This window comes from Pan paniscus, chromosome 9 (genome assembly GCF_029289425.2).
Source record: "Pan paniscus chromosome 9, NHGRI_mPanPan1-v2.0_pri, whole genome shotgun sequence".
Taxonomy (NCBI): Eukaryota; Metazoa; Chordata; class Mammalia; order Primates; family Hominidae; genus Pan; species Pan paniscus.
In genome coordinates this window covers 104,120,477-104,143,125 of record NC_073258.2, presented here as the reverse complement: position 1 = coordinate 104,143,125, position 22,649 = coordinate 104,120,477, and the positions used below count along the sequence as shown (strand labels likewise).

The window sequence follows — 22,649 nt, the reverse complement described above, 5'->3', positions numbered from 1 at the left end:
ACTATAATGCCATTACTTCTCCCAAGAAGCAAAAATTAATTGGCATCACATAATATCCAGTCCATATTTAAATTTCTCTGACAGTCTCAAAATTTGTTTTAATTGAATTATTTAAATCAGGATTCACAGAAAGGTCATAAATTGTTATGTATTATAAGTCTTATTAATATAGAGAAGCCCTTCTCGCTTGCCTCTTTTGCCTGCCATTAACCTATTGATTAAACTGAGTTCGTTATCTTGCAAACTGTCCCACATTCTGGTTCTGGTGTTGTCATTTAACTTGTTCTTTTATACCTGTGTTTCCTGTTAATGGTAAATTAGTTCTAAAACTTGATTAGGTTCAGGTTTACTCTTTTTGAAAGAATACTTTTGGAAATTGTTCTTCATATTTCATCACATTAGGAGGCACATAGTGTCTGAATGCCTCCTCTTTGTGATGCAAAGATTGATCACAGGGTACAGGTGGTGACAGCTTATCCTTCTCTTGCAAACACCCCCATCAACCTTCCATCTAATGGATTCAACCTTTGATAATAATTGTCTGAACCAATTATTTTATTAGAGTTTGTGAAATAATGATTTTTCAAATTCCATCATTCCTGCCATATTTATTATCTAGAATTATTCAATAAGGAAGAGTTTTATCAACTTTTCTTTTGTTATCTTGAAATATAATTCACAAAGGAAAGATAAGTACATAGTTCTTTCCCTTTAACTGCATTTTCAAAAAGACACTTTCATATCTTACTAAATAATAACGTAATAAAAGTTTGAAAATCAAGTCTATGATATTAGTAAATACATTATTTCTACATAAATATTAAAAAGGAAAAATGTAACATCATTATGTACATTACAAAATGAAATAGGCTGGTGATATCCTTCAGTCAACTTGCTTTTGTCTAACGGTCTTAGAACTCAAAATATGAAAAGTATTCAAATTCAGATTTGCCTACAATTAGAAATCAGAAGTTATTACACTGTGTATAAAAGTACAAATACATTATCTCTTTTTGCTGATGTTGCCATTGGCTAAGTTGTGGCTAAAAATATGCTCTTGAAATATGGGATAATATATTCAAATAGAGTATATCTGAGAAAAAATGGAAACTTAAGCTTTCCAATTTCAGAAATGAATTTACCAAGAACTTGTGACTTTTCTAATAACTGATGAAAAACCATTTGAGTCAGGATAACCACAGCTGCTGAATATGAGTAACCACAGCTGCTGGGTTCATAAAAGCCATTCGATGCAATTATGCTAAAATTATTACACTAGCAATTAATCTTCAAATCTTTGGCAATAGAAAAGTCATCATTACATTTTAAGAATAAATCTAACAGGTTTTTAAAATTTTGCCATGAAATTGCTATTGAAACTATGAAAAAATAATACAATTCTGGAACTTCAAAGTATGTTTAGAAGAAAATAAGTGAATATGTAGCTAGCACGTAGAAACACGTAGCTCTTATACAAAAACATATATAACTTTTACAGAACTAAAGCTAATCAGAAATTTTATTAATAACAATTGCCTCCCCAAACCTGCTACCATTTTGAGCAACAGCATTAGCTACTGCAACTGTTTTCTAACATCTCTCTTTGCTTTAAGTCTTACTCCCCAGTAGTCTATTTTCTAGAAAACATACTCTGCCAGAGTAATCTATTTACTTTCATGGCTCACAAGACTTATGACCTAGTCCACCTCCACCCCAGCTACCTCCCATCCTCATGTCCCACCACTCCCCTTCTCCCTCACTGTGCTTCAGCCACATCAGCCTTATTGCTGTTTTTCCAATAGAAAAAGCAGGAGTGGCTGAAGAACACATGGAAAGATGCATACTGTCTCCACAGCAATAAAAAATGTGAATCAAGATCACAATGAAGTACCATTTTAACCCACCAGACTGGCAACAATAAAGGCATCCCAAAATACCAAGTACTAGTAGGATTAAAAGGATGCAGACATTACATACTGTTCGCACAATAGTGAATTAGTACAACCACTAAAAACAATTTGACATAACAATTCTATTCCTAAGCATATACTCTAGAGAAACTCTGGAGCTTATGCAGTAAGGAGATATAGCCACAAACGTTCCTAGTGGCACTGTTTCAATAGCCAAAAAAAAAAAAAAAACTGGAGTAACCCAAATGTCCATCAATAGGAGAATGGATACACAAATTGTGTTATATTTACATAATGAAATATTGTACAATAACAATAAAGAATGAAACAGCAGCCAAACCAACCACAATAATGAATCTCAGACAAAGCTGAAGGAAAAAAGCAAAACCTAGGACATCCCTTGCAACACTGCTTTATAATGTTTGAAAAATAAGCAAAACAATATGTTTTTAGGCATGAATGCATGTGTGAGAGATTGAAAGAATGCATGCATGTAATAGAACTACTAAAAAATATGTAAAACCACAAAAAGAGTTTTAAACAAAACAGAATGGTGGGGACTTCAGCAGAATGGGAGGGGGACTGGATAGAAGAAAATCACATAAGTCGATGCAAGTTATGGTAATATCTTATCCTCACACTTGTAATGTTTTAATTACTCATTAATATATTAAAGTTACATATATTCTTTTATATATATTAAGTGTTATATTTTGAAATGATAGTAAAAATTCAAAATCAGAAGAATACACATAAATATACTAAGAAGTCTTACAAAAACAAAGCAGGTTAAGGAGAATAAGTGGAACTAAGTGTTGGGGGAGGTTGCTATATTATACAAATGCTCAAAAACCGTCTGTTTGGTAAGGTAACATTCAGAGACCAGAAGGGAGTAATAGACTAAGCCATTCAGATACTTAGGGTATGAATGTTCCAGACAAAAGGAACAGAAGGTATGAAGGCTCCAAGGCAGAAGCTCAAGGGAAGTGTAGCAGGTGTGGCTGCAACAAAGTGAGCAAGAGGAAGATCAGAGGACAAAGGCAATGAGGGAGCAGAAGGCCTGAGCCTGGAGGATCTCATAAGCCTCTGTAATGAATGCATTTATTCTGAATTAGATGGGGAGTGACTGGAGGAAAAACGACTATTTCTGTTACTGTCTATAGAATACGAAAATGTCTATCCTATTATTAGAATATTTTATTTCATGGATAGAGTTGCACTGGTTTAAGACTATGAGGAAGTCAGCCCAGAGACTCAGTCTTATTTGCCTCCATCTAAAATCTCTACATAAAGATTTCGTGTTTATGTAAATGTTGATTCAAATGACTGTTAAAACATTTTTCTGAGTCACATACGGTACTGAAAAGATGCACCAAAGTCAAAAGGGTCTGCACCAAAGTTTCACAGTGTTTATCTCAAATTGCTCTAGAGATTCACTGACTCCTAAAAGTGACGGAGTAGTTTTGCTGAAGACTGTTCTAAGAACTGTACTTTATCATTTCCCTGAATTTATTAATTCCATAAATCACAGGTAGAAATTGTTGAAGTGTACAGTCTTAAATAAGATATGCAATAATATGACACTTCTCTTATAGCCATGAAACCAAATCACAAACTCAATATAGGAAAAGCACTTTTTGGGGAGATTTGTTTGTCTAAATGGAAGCACACAACTGGCAGTTACCAATTCCAGAAAGTCCTAAGTTCAAAACACTCATTTGAGGAAAACAAAGTTTTATTTTATTTTATTTATTGACAAGGTCTTGTTCTGTTGTCCAGACAGGAATGCAGTGGCATTGTGTCCAGAGGTGGTTTTGGAAGAGTGACGCCTTTTGTCCTCACTTCTCCTCATATGAATAGGAAGGATATAATTTCTGAGGCTCCCCACATTCTAGCTTCAGGAATAGCTTTTGTTAGGCCTGCTTGCCTGAGGGGGGATCCTAAAATTCCAGATAGTCTCCCCATCCCCGACGGGGCTTTGGGCAAAAATTATGTCTTTCTGATTGGTGGGCCTGGGTGCCTAAAGAAAGGAACAGAGTCCTGAAATTTATACTAGAAATCATTCTTATAGGAGAAACTAGAAAAGAACCAGAGACAGGGAGTGGTTTTTAGAAGCGGGACTAGCCTTGGAGAAGAGAGGTGCGAGGAAGTTTGTCTCACAGGCGTTAGGACCCAGGACGCAAGGGTCAGGATATATAGGATAGATGGTCGAGTTGCACTTGGGCGACTTAACTTTGAGAACTCTGCTCATGGCTGCAGGGTGAACGAAACTTTTGTCGGGACCTCAGAGCTGAATGGCTTTCCTCTCTGTCGACCCTTGGCTCAGCCCGGAAGTACAGGAAAAGCAGAAGCTAATTCCAGGCAAACCAATGCTCCCAACTCCAAAGAGTCAGGGGTTGTTAGCCTTTTCCCAGAAAGCCTGATATCCATGTCTTTAGTCCGGTGGCCGTGCTAGTCACTTTTAACTGGCCGACGGGTGCCCAGTGTTTAGCCCCCAAATTCTAAGGAAAAATAGGACAGAATAGCAAGCAAAAGGGGTCCGTCCCATAGTACTCACCACTTGGTAATATCCCAGACAAGCCCCCAAGATATGTCTGGAGTTGGTTCTTTCCGGTGGGTTCCTGGTCTCTCTGACTTCAAGAATGAAGCTGTGGAACTTTGCAATGTTACAGCTCTTAAATGTGGCACAGACCTGGCCGGGTGCAGTGGCTTTGGGAGGCCAAGGCGGGTGGATCACGAGGTCAGGAGGTCGAGACCATCCTGGCTAACATGGTGAAACCCCGTCTCTACTAAAAATACAAAAAAAATTAGCCGGGTGTGGTGGCGGGCACCTGTAGTCCCAGCTACTCAGGAGGCTGAGGCAGGAGAATCACTTGAACCTGGGAGGCAGAGCTTGCAGTGAGCCGAGATCACGCCACTGCACTCCAGCCTGGGCGACAGAGCGAGCCTCCATCTCAAAAAAAAAAAGGTGGCACAGACCCAAAGAGTGAGCTGCAGCAAGATTTATTGCGAAGAGCAAAAGAACAAAGGTTCCACAGCATGGAAGGCGACTGGAGCAGCTTGCTGCTGCTGGCTGGGGTGGCCAGCTTTTATTCCCTTATTTGTCCCCGCCCATGTCCTGCTGATTGGTCCATTTTACAGAGTGCTGATTGGTCCATTTTACAGGGTGCAGATTGGTCCATTTTACAGGGTGCTGATTGGTCCATTTTACAGGGTGCTGATTGGTGCATTTTACCAACCTCTAGCTAGCTACAGAGTGCCAATTGGTGCCTTTTTACACAGCACTGATTGGTGCATTTTACAAACCTCTTGTAAGACAGAAAAGTTTTCCAAGGCCCCACTCAACCCAGGAAGTCCAGCTGGCTTCACCTCTCAGCATGATCACGGATCACTTCAGCCTTGACCTCCCAGGCTCAAGTGATCCTCCCACCTCAGCCTCCCAAGCATCTGAGACTATAGGCACATGCCACCACACACAGCTAGTTTTTTAATTTTTTGTAGAGAAGGGGTCTCACTATGTTGCCCAGGTTGAAATAAAAATGTTTCAAAGAACTGAATTTCTGGAAATAGCCTACAATGGGGAGAACTGAAATAATTGAAGAAACCTTGAGATATACTGCAGAGCTTATTGTTTACAAGTGCACAACATTAGGAACTCAGTATCTAAGTTTGGAATCAATTATTTCTAAAGTTCGTTCCAGGAGTACTTTACTAAGTTTGTTAAATTCTGAACCTATAGTCAAATGAGAAATGTGACTCTATTTGGGCCAGATTTTAGAAAAGAATCAGATATACAGATTTGATGACATTTAGGATACCAAAATTAGCAATTCTTTACAGTTTCTTCTAAGTACAGATACTCCCAAAATTAAGGGTGCCTAAGAATTGCCCCAAAAGTTTGTAAAAAAATATAGATTCCAGAGCCCCACTTTGAGATAGTCTAATTTTACAGACCTGGGATAGAACTTAGGAATCTACCTTGTAAACTAACTTCCCAGATAATACTAAGTGGCCAACCACCCACACTGAGAGAAATTGCCCAGATTTTAATTTAACTGGAAAGGCAATTATGACAGTTTAAGGATTACTTTAAATAATCTCAATCTGCAACTGAGGATTTAATAACTGTTAAATTTTAAAAGGGGGGGGAAGAAAAAAAAGCTGTTAAGTGATCTGAGTTTTGCTTTTACAATCTTATGGAAACAAATTCTAGGAAAGAGAAATAGAAAGCAAGAGAATTATTTGAATAGTTTAGCACTTATGGATCTCCTGCCAAGATTTTGAATGAATCGATTCCATAAAGAAGTGAAGTATACAGATAGCAGCTGGGTGCTACAGTTAAATTTAACAGCATAGTTATGGGACACAGCAGCTTTCAAAATAATCAAGTAGACAGCCTTGTCACTTCTTTGACTGTATCACTCTGGCTTTAAAAAAAGGTTCCACCAATCATGTTAAAGCTTTGTGTTCCTCATTGATTTTATATAGTTAATGCCCAAATTCTGCTTGGAGTTTTAAATCTCTAACCTTTGTAACTATTATAAGCTTTCTTAACCATTCATATGGTCATATTCACTTCTTTACAACTATAATTTGTTTTTTATGCCATTATTTGTTTGTTCTTGGCAGAGTGAATCAACTGTTCTAGCAACTACCTCACCTCCACCAGCATCAATGGCCAATGCAGCTATTACATTTTGAAACTGCTGGCCAGACAATAGTTACGAAAGCTGTACTAAAACACGGCCTCAGAATCCAAGAGTTTAATATACTACCATGAGTTTCAGATATCCAGGTACCAAGGTATTAAGATGAGCAACGAACACAAATTCTACTTAGTCTTTTAATCAACATTTACCATAAAATGTGACAGGCCTTTGAATAATACTGAAGAAATGAACAACTTCATTAAATACCAAATTACCTAATTATTTTTACCCAATATTTTACTTGCACATAAATAGTTTAGTCTAGCAATAAAGAAAGTTTACTGCTGTGAAGAATTACTGAGGATAGAAGCTAAAGATAAGGCTTCATAGGCAGATGACGTAACTGTAAAATATTGATTTTAATGTCAAGATTTTCTCAATGTCGAAATGTCACATTTTCTTAATTCTGCAAATCTTTTATTAATATATTTATCTATCATTCAGGCTTCCCTATCTGTAGAATGCAAAGAAAAAAAAATACATGTTTGTAATTAAGATTTGACTTTAGACAAGGGCAAAGCAAGATGACCAAATAGAACCCTCCAGCAATCATCCCCCATGCAGGAACACCAAATTAAACAACTATCAACACAAGAAAACACTATTATAAAAACAAAAAAATCAGGTATGCAATCACAGTATCGAACTTTAACATAACAAAGGGAGAGGCATTTAAAAGGGTAGGAAGGATAACCTAGGTAACCTTGCATTACCTACAACATTCCTCCCTCAAACCCAGGCGGCATAGCACTGAGAATCTATGTGTTTGGAAGAGCAAGAGTGAAGTGAGTGTGGGATACTGCATTGGAACTCAGTGCTGCCCTATCACAGTGGAACACAACACTGGGCAGAATTCTGCCAGTGCTCACAGAGGGGGCAAACAGACCATCCCCGGGCCAGAGGGAAAGCATCCATCACCAGGAGGAGAAAGCCAGGTCTCAGCCTACTTCAGCATCTATGGAATAAAGTGGCCTGGGCCTCTAATAAATTTGAGTGGCAGTTGGGCCACAGCAACTATAGTACTTGGGCAAGCCCCAGTGCTGCACTGGCATCAGAGACTGGGCTTGGAATGCAATCCAGCACGACGCTGGCTCCAGTGATGACAAGAGTACATGCATCGCCTCTCCCCCAACTCCAGGCAACACAGTGCAGAGACTCCTTCCACTTGTGGGAAAGAGAGGAAAGAATACAGAAGACTTTGTCTTGCAACTGAATACAAGCTCAGCCACAGTAAAATCCAAAAACCCAAAAAACAAGGAGAATCCTAAAGCCTTCAATTGCAGGTCTTTGCTCTTGAATGGTGTTTCTTGACCCACCCAGGGCCAGAAGGGAATCTACAACCCTGGTGGGATAAACTGACTCCCAGCAGAACTCACCACTTGATATGTGGCCTCCAGCCTTGAATAAACATCAGCAGCAGCCACATGGTGGTGGCCATGGGCCTTGGGTGACCCCTGGTGGAAGCTGCACTGATCTGGGAGGCCTCAGGCTTTCATGGTGTTCTAACGCAGTCAACTGTGCCGACCACAGGACTGCAGGTATCACCCCTCCCCCAACTCAAGGCAGCCAAGCATAAAGACCCCTTCCACTTGGGGGAAAGAGTGGGAAGAGCAAGAGACTCTGCCTGGGAACTCAGGGAATTCTGTCTTACCTTGCCCAACTCCACCAAGGCTATATATCTAAGGGTCTGTAGGGGTCACAGCATACCTGGGTTAGAGCACCTGGTAATGCTAAAATGGCTGTAGTAGCTACAGGCTTTGGTAACAACACTCAATTATATTTGAAATCTTCAAAGTCCACTCAAGAAGGACAGGTACAAACAAGACCATAACACAAAGACAGAAATAAATATCTAACACTTAAATGCCCAGACAATGATGAATGTCCATAAGCATCAAGAACAACTAGGAAAACATGACCTCACCAAACAGACTAAATAGGGCACCAGTGACCAATCCTGGAGTGATGAAGACATGTGACCTCAGACAGGAAATTCAAAACAGCTGTCTTCATGAAGCTCAACAAACTTCAAGATAACACAGAGAAGGAATTCTATCAGACAACTTTAAGAAAGAGATTCATATAATTTTTAAAATAAATGAAACAGAATTCCTGGTTAAAAAATTCAATTGACAAACTGAAAAATACATGAGTGTCTCAACAGCAGAACTGATCAAGCAGAAGAAGAACTGGTGAGCTTGAAAAGAGGCTATATGAACATACACAGAGAAACTGAAGAGTACACAAAAACATGGAAAGATATCCTATGTTCATGGCTTGAAGGAATTATTGTAAAAATGACCACATCACCCACATTCAGTGCAATCCCTACCAAAATATCAATGACATTCTTCACAGAAATAGAAAAAAAACTCCTAACATTTATATGGAACCACAAAAGATCCAGAATACCTAAAGCAATCATGAGCAAAAAGAACAAAACTAGAGGAATCATACTTCCTGACTCCAAAGTATACTAGAAACCTATAGTAACCAAAATACCATGGTAGGGGCATAAAAACAGACACATAGAGCAATTAAAGAGAACAAGGAACCCAGGTATAAATCCACACATTTACAACCAACTCAGCTTCAATAAGTGCCAAGAACAAACACTGAGGAAAGAACAGTGTCGTCTACAAATGGTGCTGGGAAAACTGGATAACCTTATGCAGAAGAATTAAACTAGACAGCTGTCTCTCAACATATACAAAAATCAAAATGGATTAAAGACTTAAATATAATACCTGAAACTGTGAAACTACTAGAAGAAAATATTGGGGAAATGCTTCAGGACACTAATCTGGACAAAGATTTCTTGAATAAGACTTCAAAAGCACAAGAAACCAAAGCAAAAATGGACAAATGGGATCATGTCAAGCTAAAAAGCTTCTGTACAGCAAAGAAAACAATCAACAAAGAGACAATCTGAAGAACAGGAGAAAATATATGCACACTATTCAACTGACAAGAGATTAATGACAAGAATATATAAGCAATTCAAACAATTCAATAGCAAAGTAACAAATAATTGGATTAAAAAACAGGCAAAAGATCTTAACAGACATTTCTCAAAAGAAGACATGCAAATGACCAACGGGTATAGAAAACAATCCTCAACATCACTACTCATCAGAGAAATAGAAATCAAAACCACAGTGAGAAATCATCTCACCCCAGTTAAAATAGCTTTTATCAAAAAGACAAAAAATAATGGATGCTGGGGAGGATGTGGAGAAAGGAGAATATTCATACACAGTTAGAAGGTAAATTAGTAAGCTACTATGGAAAACAGTATGGATGTTCCCCAAAAAACCAAAAATAGAAATACTATATTGTCCAGTGCCAAGACCAGCTTGGTCATGGAGACCCTAACCCAGCTGTGCTAGAGGAATTAAAGACACACACACAGAAATATGGCATGTGGAGTAGGAAATCGGGGGTCTCACAGCCTTCAGAGCTGAGAGCCTCGAACAGAGATTTACCCACATATTTATTGACAGCAAGCCAGTGATAAGCATTGTTTCTATAGATTTCAGATTAACTAAAAGTATTCTTAGGGGAACAATGGGATGGGCCAAAATAAAGGGATAGGCTCTGGCTAGTTATCTGCAGCAGAAACATGTCCTTAAGGCATAGATCCCTCACCCTATTGTTTGTGGCTTAGGAATGCCTTTAAGCCATTTTCTGCCCTGGGTGGGCCAGGTTTTCCTTGCCCTCCTTCTGGTAAACCCATGACCTTCAGCGTGGGCGTCATGGCCATCACGAACATATCACAGTGCTGCAGAGATTTTGTTTATGGCCAGTTTTGGGGCCAGATTTGGGGGCCTGTTCCCAACAGTCCAGCAATCTGGGTATATATCCAAAAAAAAGGAAATCAGTATATTGGAAAGGTATCTGCACTCCTGTGTTTATTACCAGCAATCTCACTGCTGGGTATATACCCAAAAGAAAGGAAATCAGTATATTGGAAAGGTATCTGTACTCCAGTGTTTATTACAGCACTATTCACAATAGTCAAGATATGGCATTGACCTAAGTGCCCATCAACAGATGAATGGATAAAGAAAAACTATGGTACACATAAACAATGGAATATTATTTCACCATAACAAAGAATAAAATCTTGTCACTTGCAACAACATGGATAGTACTAGAAGGCATTATATTAAGTGAAATAAGCCAGGTACAGAAAGACAAACACTGCATGTTCTCACTCATACGTGGGAGCTAAAAAAGTTGATCTCATGGAGGTAGGAGAGTAGAATAACAGTTACCAGAGGATAGGAAGGGTGTGTATAGGGGTTGGGAGGGAGGGTAGGATAAAAAGGGGTTGGTTAATGGGTACAAAAATACAGTTAGATAGTAGTAATAAGACCTAGTGTTTGGTGGCACAACAGGGAAACTATAGTTAATAATAATTTATCGTCTATTTCAAAATAACTAGAGAAGTGGATTTGGAATGTTCTCAATGCAAAAAAGTGACAAATGTTTGAGGTGATGGATACTGCAATTCTCCTGATTTGATCATTACACAGTGTATGCTTTTAACAAATATTATACGTACCCCATAAATATGTACAACTACTATGTAGCCATAAAAAATACAAAACAAGAGAAGAATACTTTGCCAATTACTTTTGCCTAGCAAGAGATCTTTTTTCTTTCCCCATATAAGAAGGTTATGTGGTAAGTGAAACCTTTATGGAGAAAAGCGACTGAATCTCATAACACAAGTTATTTACCCTTGCTCTCTGAGTGTGTCATACAGGCATGAACCAGTATTCAGTAACACATTTAAGTTCTAGTTTAGTAACTTTCTAAAGATGTGATCTTGGGAAAAATAAAAACCTCCCTGGGCCTCAATATCCTCACGTATAGAATGAGTTTGACAGTAACCTCTCTTATTCTGAGAGTTAAGTGAGATAATTCACATAAAATGTTTACCATAAAACCTATTACAGGGAGCACAAGAAGTATAAAAATCATTATCATCATCATAAACACAGGTTAAAAGGATAACACCACATATACACTAAAAACTAATGAACTGTATATGGGAAAAGATAAAATCACAATTTTAAAAGAGATTTAAGTGAAGCTATCTGGAAGAGTTTGGTTTGTAATAAATGATGGCTGGGTTAGTAATGGTATTTCATATAATTCTAGCAATATAAAAATTGTATCACTGTACTTAGACTTAAAGAGATTCCTTGCACAGGTTCCCATTTAAAAAAACAATTCTCAAAAGCATATTTTTCTCCTCTCTGCTAATCTCATGGCCAGAAGCTATGTTTTCCCCCAACCAAATATCCTATTTTTCTCCTTCATTCCTAGATCAGAAATTTCTAACAGCTTCTAACTTTTCCATATTTCTACTTTTGAAACTAGTAGAAGCTTCTGATTGAAACATTCCATATAAACCAGGGCAGGCAGCTCTGTTATGTAAAAACTTAAGGGACCAAGAACTGTATAGTCATTAAAGAGGTTAGAAATATATGTTTATTACTCTATCACCTTGCATGTTGCCTATTCCTCCCATTCCCTCATTTCTTCTTTTTTTCAAAGGGAAATGTCAACACTGACCTACAGAAACAAATTTTAAAATGCTGATAGATGCTTTTAAAATGCACTATTGGATGCTAAATCAAAGTAATGCCATGACAAAATAAGGGACATTGAAAAATACCTCTTGAAGTCATTTTCCAAAGATGGTATTTTAATCCATGAAAGCCCTAATACATATGGTAATTATGGGCAATATATTTTGCTAAACTGAAGAAATAGTTCCAAATTCTTCAAGGTGAATAATTAAGGAACATTTGGTTTCTCTGGTGTTTTTTATTTGTTTAAAAAGGTTCATTTTACAGCTGAAAGTTGCAGAGAAGATTACTAGAAAATACCCTTCTCTCTGCAGCATGTGGAAAGATTATTCCACAGCAATCTTTGTATTCTGCAAAACTATCATACTGTAGTAGTCTACTGTGGTCTTTGTTCTACAAGCAGCCAATTCTATCATGAAACAAAAATCCTCTCTACCTTAATTATTAAGAAATTTGCTTACCAGAACATTTTCAAATTTAAATGGGCATTTCTTGGGTACTTAATGTGTTCAATTGCTGGAGTATATAAAAATCTTCAAATTTAAGACACGTATTTATATGCTATTTATATTGACGTTACATATTAGATACCAATACTGAACTTTGAATTTATTTTACAAAGTAATAAAATGCCAACTAAAACTGTTTTTGGTAATAAAAACGGTTTTTGTAATTTAAAAAAACTTCATTACATGGAATTGTTAGAATGAAACCAAATTTTACATTTGATATTTATAATTTGCAAACTGATTTATCCAATTTACAATTGATTTACAATTTATAATTGATTTACAACAGATATTCCTTGTAGCCAAATTCTGTTCTACCCTATCCATGCCAGAAATACCTAAATTTACCCCACCATCCTTGCTTGCTTTTTTTCTTTACCAGTAGAATCCTCAATGTTTTACTAGTCACACAGCTACCTGGTGAAGAGACTAGAATAGATTATTGTGTTTGCCTCAGGAATTAACAGAGATGGAAAAATTTTAAATTAAGATTTTATTGTAGCTCGATTTCATTCAAATCATTAAATTAGTAAGGATATTTTCAAAGGTAAAGTTGGCCCATATTTTTCTGACTTTTGTTCAAAAATAACATTTTACACCATTTCTTTCCAGGCAACATGCTGCAAGTGTTCTTAGCCTAGAGAATGTGCCATCACTGAATCATTATTAACAAATGCAAACATTTAAAGTAAAAATAAGAGTTTAAAAGAAAGAGATAAAACAGCTAAATAAAACCATGATATTACTGAATAAAAGAAACCTCCTAGAGTTGAACTTATTACAGATGTTTTCAACATCTAATTTCCACTAAAAGAGAAAAAGAAATTTCTACATTAAAGTTAATTTTCTATGGTCCTTAAATGATTGTGATAAAATTTTCTATTAACTTTCTTCTATTTATTGGATTTTTGACAGATAAGATACATTAGAATTAAAATATATCCTTAGAAACAACTTATTGGTAAAATCCACCAAATCCATATCCCATTAAAAAACAGTCATGTGCACCCATATCCACAACCATGCATGCACTCCTTCCCATGAATATAGGCTTTCCTGTTGGGAAGGCCAGTATAGTAGAACTGAGTTTCAATGACACATTTAAGGTTTTCAGAAGCCTCCTTTTCAAAAACACATAAGGAGGCTGAGGTGGGAGGATCACAAGGTCAGGAGATCGAGACCATCCTGGCTAACACGGTGAAACCCCTGTCTCTACTAAAAATACAAAAAGTTAGCCTGGCGAAGTGGTGGGTACCTGTAAGTCCCAGCTACTCGGGAGGCTGAGGCAGGAGAATGGCATGAACCCAGGAGGCGGAGATTGCAGTGAGCTGAGATTGTGCCACTGCACTCCAGCCTGGGCAACAGAGTGAGACTCCGTCTCAAAAAACAAACAAACAAACAACACATAAACCTCATAATAATTCTATTTTTTTTACACACACAATTTTATAACAATTCAACTTTGAATTCAAAAATATGGAAATACTTTTATAATTGCTATGTATTAAAATTATAAACAGAAAGTTATTTGGCTTGTAAACATTCAAATGTGTGTTAATATGTAATTATAGCTCTTCTGTTTGAAGAACTTCCTGTAACAATCTTATAGAGTAAGTCTGCTGGCAATAAATTCTGTTTTATTTAAGAAAGATTTTTTTTTTTTGAGTTGGAGTCTTGCTCTGTCGCCCGGGCTGGAGTACAGTGGCACGATCTCAGCTCACTGTAACCTCTGCCTACCAGGTTCAAGCGATTCTCCTGCCTCAGCCTCCTGAGTAGCTGCGATTACAGGTGTGTGCCACCACACCTGGCTAATTTTTTATATTTTTGGTAGAAACAGGGTTTCACCATGTTGGCCAGGGGGGTCTCGAACTCCTGACCTCAAGTGATCTGACCGCCGTGCCCTCCCAAAGTGCTGGAATAGCAGGCGTGAGCCACTGTGCCCAGCCAAGAAAGACTTGACTTCATTTTGAAAGTTATTTTGCTGAGTTAGAATTTGTGGTTTCCAGTTTTTTCATTTGGCACTTTAAAGTTACCATGATTCCATTATCTTCTGACTTGAATGGCTTCTGAGGAAAAAGCTGCTCTAATATTTGTTTCTTGTATGTGGTGTGTGTTTCCCCCACAATACTTTCTCTACCCTGCTGCTAGCGTCAGTATTTCAGTCTTTTTCAGTTTTAATATTTTATGCCTGTGTGTGTTTGTTTTTTAAGAGAGGGTGAGGTGGTGGAAATTTATCCAGCATGGTGTCCTTTAAGCTTTGTGGATTTGTGAGTACTAATTATACAATGGTTAGATTGTTTGATTTTGTCTCCCAATTCCTGGATGCTTTGTTCTATTTTTTTTTTTCCACTTTTTTTCTCCTTATGTTTCAGTTTGGGTAACTTCTATTGCTCTATCTTCAATTTCACTGATTCTTTCCTTGGTTATATCAAGTCTATAAACTTGTTGAAGACACTCTTCATCTCTGTTACTTTGCTTTTTATTTCTAGCACTTTCATTTTATTAATTCTTATAGTTTCCATATCTCTGCTAAAATTAAACATCTAATCTTGCATATTATGCTTTTTCATCAAAACTTTTTTTTTTTGAGATAGAGTCTCGCTTTGTCACCCCGGCTGGAAGGCTGGAGTGCAGTGGCACGATCTCGGCTCACTGCAAGCTCTGCCTCCCGGGTTCAAGCAATTCTCCGGCCTCACCTTCCCGAGTAGCTGCGACTACAGGCACGTGCCACCACGCCTGGCTAATTTTTTGTATTTTTAGTAGAGCCGGCTTTCACCGTGTTAGCCAGGATGGTCTCCATCTCCTGACCTTGTGATCTGCCCACCTCAGCCTCCCCAAGTGTTGGGATTACAGGCGTGAGCCACTGCGCCTGGCCTCATCAGAACTTTTAACATAAAAATTGTAACTATTTTAAATTTTCTGTTAGGTAGTTCCAACATCTGTGTCTTATCTTATTCTGGTTCTCTGGATTGTTCTGTCTCTTGGAGTGGTAACTTTTCTTGCATTTTCATATACTTTGTAATGTTTTCTTGAAAGCTGAACATTTTGTCCAGAGCAGTAAAGACTAAGGAAGTTTTAAAGCTTACAAATGCATATAACTTTCTTTCTGATAGGCCTTTAGGGATTTGTGTTAAATGAGGAGTTGGGCTGGATTTGAGGGTGATTTTTGCAGTGCAGGTTTCAAATTCCTCTGAAGATAACTTTTATATAAAGCAGGGGTCTACAGATTCCTTTTACTTAGGGTAGGGGCAGAGTTTTATGGACCCCTCCCCACAAAATAGCTGTGTTTCTCTCCCCAAGGTTTCTGGCACAAAAAAAGCTCCTGAGTACTCTCATCAGGTAAGAGCCATGGAGAAAAAGCCTGTAAGGGGGTAAGAACACCTATATCAGTTGCCCTTACAGGCTAGCAGCCTACACTTGGCCTTGACCAATTTATTAACTATTAAGAATTTATTTTTTAACTATTTATTAACTATTAAGAATTCTAGCTGAATTCTTAACAGTGCCTAGGTATGCCATATGCCCCAGGTAAGCAAATGTTTGTGTTGTGTCACTTCTTTTTAGGCAACTGCATCTCCTTAGATTTCATAGTTTTGCCCTGCAATTTCATCTCTGAGAGGTTCAAAGAAAGTTATAAATTTGCAGTTTGTCTGGCTTCTATTGTCAAAAGAGTAGAAACAATGCTCTTTCAAGCTCTCTAAATCATTGAGGTTTACTTATTATTGACTACAACTGCCTTCCTTCTTCCACTCCAAGTATGATCACCAGCAAGTAAAGACTACTAATATTCCAATGTATGAAATCCAGTGAAAGAAGTATAGTTTTTGTCTCAGTGTCTGACTCTGCTGGTGCCACATGCTGCTTAATTAGAAAGATAAAAGTACTGTGACCGGCCAGTTTCAGTACAAGAGGAGGAGGGACATGAAGGAGATGAAGAGAATAGCATTGTCATAAAGGGACCTACTATTTACTAAGTGCTATTTTAATGTTTTATTTATTTGGGGAGACAAAAGTTAATATACATAACACACAGAAGATATTGTCCTATCTGGGTAAATAAAGATATATATTAATGAAAATAGGTTAGAGCTTTAGTTATTTAAAAAATTTATTGTTTAGTTTTCATTTTCTGAAACAAGTCTGTTTTAACCAAACAAAAAGCTGAAGAAACTACAATTACGTTTTTAATCTAAAAGAAGCAAAATTTCAAACATTACTAAGTCTGAAGTTATAAGAGAAGTATAATTTCTGCTTTAAAGATTTCTTCAGAACTTAATTTAGCTTAATTTTAAAGTGTTTCTCATTTACTCAAACTGTCTTGATTGCACAAATTCATACAAACATAACACAAATGATCTAATTCATGCAAAAAGTTTTTCTTCAGCAATGAAATGAAAAGTACATATATTTATTCAGATATAAATTCACAAGATACAAACTTAGTAGAATACATGTTTCTATTTTACCACTTACGTGGCAGTGGGACTTTTTCTACACATTTCTCTCCCCACTAAACTGAATTCCTTCAAAACAGGGACTATTTTTATTCACCTTTACATTCCAAAACCTATTCTAATATTATATTAGAGGCAAATAATGTTGGATAGCTGAGATAAATAAAAGTAAAAAATACCAGAGGATCAATACAAATACTTCAGGAGAGGATAAGCTTTGGACTGGGTATTGAACGAAGAATTTAAATAAGCAAAAGCAGTGGCAAGAGTAATTCTAGAAAAGATATAAAGAAATACTGAAATACCTATAGCCAAAAACACTAATAGCAAAAATATTTTAAGATATTTTTTCAATCAACTCAAACAATATTTATAGTTGCTTTAAATGTAAAATACATCTTTAAAACAAAAGCAATATTCATTAATAGAAAGTACCAAGAACACTAAGGGTACAATCAGTAAACAGGTACTGGTACACCACCCCACAACAAAAAAAAGAAAAGGAGAAGAAAAATACATGCTCTACCCTTGAATAACTCAGAATCCTGTAGGAGAGTACAGAAAAAAACATGCTTCAGTTTCTTCCAACATCAGTAATAACAATTTCTCCCTGAATCTTGTATTCACATTAGATTACTTACATTTTGCCTTTAACTTTTATTGGCAGAGACAGAGGTTCTGGTCAGTGTCAAACTTCCTAAATTAATCACCTATATTCATTTGCATCACTTTTTCACCCACTTTCCCTCCCAAACTACTGCAATTAGATTTCTATCCTCCAACATTCTACAGAGATGATTCTAGAAAAGATTTTGAAATACTGAATAATGCCCGATTCCTTATAACTTAGCCCTCCTCTTCCACTCCCTGAACAACCAGCATCACTCCCTCCCATCACCTGAAGACTCTCTTTTAAAGCTCTTCTGCTTGTCTTGTTTTCTGAATGCAGATCACTCTTGCTAAAATTCTTTCAAAGATTTTCCCATCTTCAAGTATGTGTTAATCGTAGATATTTCCCAGGATACTACCTTCAGGCATCTTTCTTTTCTGTTTCATCCTTCCTAGCAATCAATCTCTAATTCCCACAGCTTCCTCTGTCACAGATGTACTGCTTTTTTGTCAAATCTTTTTTTATCATATCTACATCTGAAGTCTGTCCTACGTTTATTTAGTCTATGTTCCTAACTAGACATTTCCAAATAGATATTTTATGGCAACTCAAATAAACATTATTGCATGGGCAATTCGAACTAACATATCAAATTTATCTCTCCCCCTCCTCACCATCAAAAACAAAACCCAAAGTCTCTTGCTTTTGACTTTCACATTTTGGTTAATGTAACATCCCTACAGTAATTATAACAGTGGAAAAATTGAGGAAAAGAGTGTATTAGCTGATGTGGTTGAGAATGCCATGTGGTGTGTATACTGCAGCAGGTTACAAAAACAAAAAAACTGCTAACTACTGACACACAGCATCTGTACATAAGTATCATCAACAATTTGCAGTAGATAGATACAACTTGTGGTCATTGCCTTGAATGTATGTACTCATTTTTGGCCTTCATATTTGTACAAAATTGATTATACAACTTTGGCATTAGCCTGTCCTTAAAAGCCCAAATCATCAAATACCTGATGCAATATCAGTTCTTATATCCCTGAATTTGTGCATGATAAATAATGTTTTCTAATCTACTTTTTGTTAAGTACATTGACAGGCATGGTGTCAAATCAAACTTTGTAGTATCTGAATATTCACTTTCAAATAAGGGTGTTTAAATGTGGCTTGGAATGAAAAAAATCTCTAAATATATAAATTCTATTAGTTCAGTTGCATATACATCTTTATAATTTGAAAAATAAAACGTTAAAATGATTGAAGCACTGTGAAACCCTTTTAAGTAAAAAATGGTAATTAAAAAAATAAGTACTCAAGTAAATAAGCAGTGAAACAGACTGACAGTTAAAATACAAATAAGAAAATAAGTGTTAACCAAAAAACCTTAGGAAGAATTTTATCTTCGTTTCATCCCAAAAGTATTCATAAAAATTGGAATACTAAGGCAAGACAAACTAGTAGAAATTAGATCATATTACGATAAATTTGGGATAATTTTTTGCTATATTCGAGTGAGTAAAAAGTAAAATGAAGTCTGGGTTGAATCAGGACAATCTGGGTAAACAACATGGGCGTCTATATTCTCATAGTACTATTTCCTTAGAAACTAAGTAGTTAAGATAAGGGTGGAATGTTTTATCTTCCTAGTTTGTCATGAAACCCCTGTTCCTTGGGACTCCACTTAGCCTGGGGAGCTGTGTGTTGGTATACAAGCACTGGACTTTTGTAGCTGACATGAAATAGAAGATTGGTGGGAAACTAAGGCTACAGCTTCGCAGTACCAAGATGACCCTCACATCCTTGGCTCTTGTCAATGGCCCAGGAGCAAAATAAGTTCTGTATATAGGTAGCTGCTTTGCTTGGCCTCCCTGTAAGATGAAGATGCTGAACATTCTGTATTTCTTCTCCTGTATCTCTAAGTCTCTAAGGCTGTATCTGCTCTATCTTACCCTATTACCTTCATTAGATAATTGATCCAAACTATGCTAAATCAGATTCCCCTAGAACCTGAATGATACTGAGACTAGCAGTTGCAGAAGCCATGTTCTGTTAATAATAGAACTTTCAAGAGAAGGTTTTGAACTTCTATTGATAAGGTTCCCAAAGCAAATCCTCTATTGGAGTCTATGAAATAACTTTTTATTCTTTTAATAACCTGTTAATTATATTAACCTTATTTGCTTAAGTATTGTAAAATTTTATGTGAGTATTCAAATATATGTATTATACACACACACACGTATGTATTTGGGTAGAACTTGAGTTTAAACATTAAAATAGAGAGGGCTGGAACAAGATGGCTAACTAGATGCAGCCAGGAAGAACCATTCCCACTGAGAGATACCAAATTATCAAGTAATCCAACAAAATTTGGGCAGATCTTGGGGAAGAAAACACTACCGAGAGTGGATGGAGAAGTGACGCTGATGCTCAGGGTGAAGAGGGAGGAAGCTGGAACCCTGTGTGCCTTAACATAATGCTCGGGGCTGTTCCCGGCCCCAAGCAACTCCTGAGGAAGTGATGAGTGAGGAGACTGAGGGACATCTCACCCTCACCTTGGACCTATGGAATCCTAGCTCAGCGGACCCCGCATCCCCCATGGATGTGTGAGCTGGTGGAGGATCTGCCTGGAGACTAGGCAGAAACAGTGCTTCAGCTGGTGTGGAGCTCAGGAGCTTTTGTGTGCAGGACAGCTGTAGTAGAGTAAGGCCCTAAGTGCCCATTCCCCCAGGGGTCCTCATCACCCTCCTAGAGGCTCTAGCATCAGCTGACTGCCAGGCCAAGAGACAGCAGGCTGGCTTCCCCCACAGGATTGGGGCACATCTGTTCTGCAGGCCTTCCCACTGCCGAGCCCCTCCATAGCCACCCCGCAGGATCGTGTGCACAACGCAGCCTCCACAGCCCTGCCTGACTGCTCCGCACTATCTGAGTATTTTCCAAGTAACCTAGGGGCACTTCAGATCCCCCAGTGCTGCCAGAGTCTGACCCCAAGCCAAGGGCTGTTCCAGTGTCCCCGGAATGCGGTCTGCAGCTCAGGAGTACCGAGCCCAGATCTGCGGCCAACACTGGAGCTGGGGAGAAGCGCCCACCCTCAGATCACTGAGAGGGGTGGGACGTGCAGGTTTGTGGGCCAGCACAGAGGCGGTTCGTACGTCCCTCCACAGGGCTGGTCCAGAAAGCGTATGGCCGGTCTATCTCCCGGATGCAGCCTGTCAGAGGGAGCCCCACCACCCCGAACACATAGCAAAAGAAACCCGGGGAAGGAGCCAATGATCAGAAGAGGCTCACTCAAAGCCAAGGACAGGGCCCTGGTGAGATGATTTTATTCCCTGCCCCTCCCTCTACTCCCAAGAACGTGCCTGCGAAAACAAGGAAATGCAAAAAAACCACAGGGCTAAGTAAGAGCCTATCTACCAGCCACTACTCCTAAGCGCCATCTATTGGACTGAAGCCCAAACTACAACACTAAACATTATTCTGCTAATAGATGCCGGAAACCAAGAGCAAGAATTCACCCACAAATAAAGACACTGCACAGAGCCTTGGCCCTCTGAAAGCGCCCCAAACCCAACCCAACTGAGTGCACCCAACTTGCATCAGAGTTAAAGGAACGCCAGCCCCACCAGATGAGAATCAGAGAAAAAACTCTGGCAATTCAAAAAGCCAGTGTCCCCTTACCTTCAAAGGAGCCCACTATACGCCCATCCCCCGCCCACCAGCAACGGTCCCTAATGAGACTGAAATGTCTGAAATGACGTAGAATGCAGAATGTGGCAAAAAAGCTCAACAAAATTCAGGAGAAAGTTGAAATCCAATCCAAAGAATCCAAGGTATCCAGTAAATCAATCCAAGAGCTCAAAAATGAAACAGGCATTTTAAGGAAGAACCAAACTGAACTTCTGGAATGGAAAAATTCACTACAAGAATTTCATAATACAATCAGAAGTATTAACAGCAGTATACAGGTGAAAGATCTCCACAAAGAGAACTATAGAAACAGACACATAAACCAACAGAACAGAATAGAGGGCCTAGAAATAAAGCTACACACCTACAACAATCTGACGATCTTTGACAAGTCAATAAAACAAGCAGTGGGGAAAGAACTTCCTATTCAATAAATGGTGCTGGGTTAACTACCTAGCCATGTGAAGAAGATGGAAACTAGACCCACTCCTTCCACCATATACAAAAATCAACTCAAGATGGATTAAAGACTTAAATGTAAAAGCTAAAACTATAAAAACCATGGGAGACAACCTAGGAAATACAATTCTGAACATTGGCCCTGGCCCAAAAATTTCATGACGAAGATGCCAACAGCAATTGCAACCCAAACAAAAATTGTCAAATGAGACCTAACTAAAGAGCTTCTGCAGAGCAAAAGAGACTATCAACAGAGTAAACAGACAACCTACAGAATAGGAGAAAACGTTTGCAAACTAAGTACTCAACAAAGGTCCAATGTCCAGAATCTATAAGGAACTTAAAGAAATTAACAAGCAAAAAACAAACAAGCCCATTAAAAAGTGGGCAAAAAACATGAAGAGATGCTTCTCAAAAGCAGACATACATAAGGCCAATAAACATATGAAAAAATATTTGACATTGTGATCATTAGAAAAATGCAAATCAAAACCACAATGAGATACCATCTCATGCCCATCAGACTGGCTATTATTAAAAAGTCAAAAAATAACAGGTGCTGGCAAGGTTGCAGAGAAAAGGGAATGCTTATACACCACTGGTGGGAATGCAAATTAGATCAACCATTGTGGAAAATAGTTTGGCGATTTCTCAAAGAACTTAAAACAGAACCACCATTTGACCCAGCAATCCCAC

General features: G+C 37.9%; 1 protein-coding gene across 2 annotated transcripts in view; it reads right to left on the bottom strand.

The window, feature by feature from the left end:
- DYNC2H1 (dynein cytoplasmic 2 heavy chain 1) overlaps nt 1-22,649 on the bottom strand; it is a 374,041-nt gene that overhangs the window by 135,470 nt on the left and 215,922 nt on the right. The window lies entirely within an intron of this gene.